The sequence below is a fragment of the Propithecus coquereli genome, unplaced genomic scaffold (genome assembly GCF_000956105.1).
Source record: "Propithecus coquereli isolate 6110/MARCELLA unplaced genomic scaffold, Pcoq_1.0 Scaffold175, whole genome shotgun sequence".
NCBI classification, from domain to species: Eukaryota; Metazoa; Chordata; class Mammalia; order Primates; family Indriidae; genus Propithecus; species Propithecus coquereli.
The window spans coordinates 465806-467439 of NW_012142190.1; positions in this window are offsets into that span (position 1 = coordinate 465806).

The following is a 1634-nucleotide window of genomic DNA, read 5'->3' on the forward strand; positions in this document are numbered from 1 at the left end:
TTACTTAATTATAAGTAATTTAAGTAAATATTAGTGAATCCAATAAATAGTAAAGTGAAAAGAATGAATTTTTGTTTTTATGAAAACTAAGTTGTCTGTTTTGGAAAAGTTTAATAAAGGCAGGTTACCAAAAAAATACCATTGGTTTGGGCATACCACTTTCAAAGGAAGAGGGAGAATTCATAAGATATTGTATTTATATTTTTCTACAAGTATTTTTAAGCTGTTGATCCATGTTAGAGAAATCCAAAGTAGAAACTGTGTATGATGAATTATGGATGTGGTTTATGTAAGAAACATATCATGGTACTTCAAATCAGTAGACTAATACTTAAAGAAAAGTACCTTGTCCTACATAAAATTATGGGCAAATGAAAATGTATACACATATATGTTTTATGTTAAAAGATTCAAAATATGTATTATTACCACAGTATAACTTACCCTATCCTGACCACAAAGATTCTTTGTCTGGGTAACATCCAATCTTCTGCATGATGCCATTCTAGCTACTTTGAACTTTTGGTACTTCCACATCAACACATACTTCTATAATCACTATGGCAGGGACGGTGTCCTGGAGAATCATGCTCCAACTACTCACTGCTGCTATGCAGGAATGAACACCTCACTTCCACTCACATTTTCATTGGCCAGGATTAGTCACATGGCTATGTCTAATTTTAAGGGACAAGAAAGTGTTGTCTTGCATACGTGGAAGTAGAGAGGAACCAAATATTGTTGAACAGTGGTAAATATCTATCACACAGGTTATCATTTTCTAGGATTTCTCAATCTTGCCAACTTAAAAACAAAGCACTGTGATAGACTGTATTAATGATAAAAATATTTGCTGCCCTTCAAGTTGGAAGTTTATTTATCCCCATCCCATTGGTATTTATTGGATGCCAGGTTTGGCATTATGACTTGAAGGGCCCTTCCCTGTGGGGGAATTATGCATCCATGATGCTTCAATATCAGATAAGGGCATTTGTCTTGCTTTGGCTGATAAAGTGTGTGGGGAACTGATGTGTGACACTTCTTGGTAGAAGCTTTAGGAACCAGCAGATGCTGCACCTTGATTCCTTTTCTCTCTACTACAAGACTGCAATGAGCCTGATAGCAATGGCTCCATCAGCCTGGGCCCCAGAGTGAAGATGATGTGGAGCAGGGCTGCAGCCAGCTTGGGATGGGTATGCAGTATCAGCAGGAAATTATTTGCTGTCGTGAGCCACTGAGATTTTCAGGTTGCTTGTCATTGCAGCATAACATGACCAAAGCTGAATAATATATACACCATCCTTACTGCATCAGTCATAATGCTTATGGCTATAATCAAATAGAAGTGAGAATGGAAAAACATACATAGTCACATGCCAAATAATGATGGTGGTAAATGATGGACTGCATGCACAATGGTGGTCGCATAAGATTATAACATCTCATTTTAACTGTACCTTATGTATATTTAGATCTGCTTAGATATACGAATGCTTACCATTGTGTTACAATTGCCTACATATTCAGTACAGTAACATGTACAGATTTGTAGCCTAGGAGCAATACTCTATGCCATACGGACTAGGTGTATAGGTGGCTATACATTTAGGTTTGTGTAAGTATACTCTATTGAT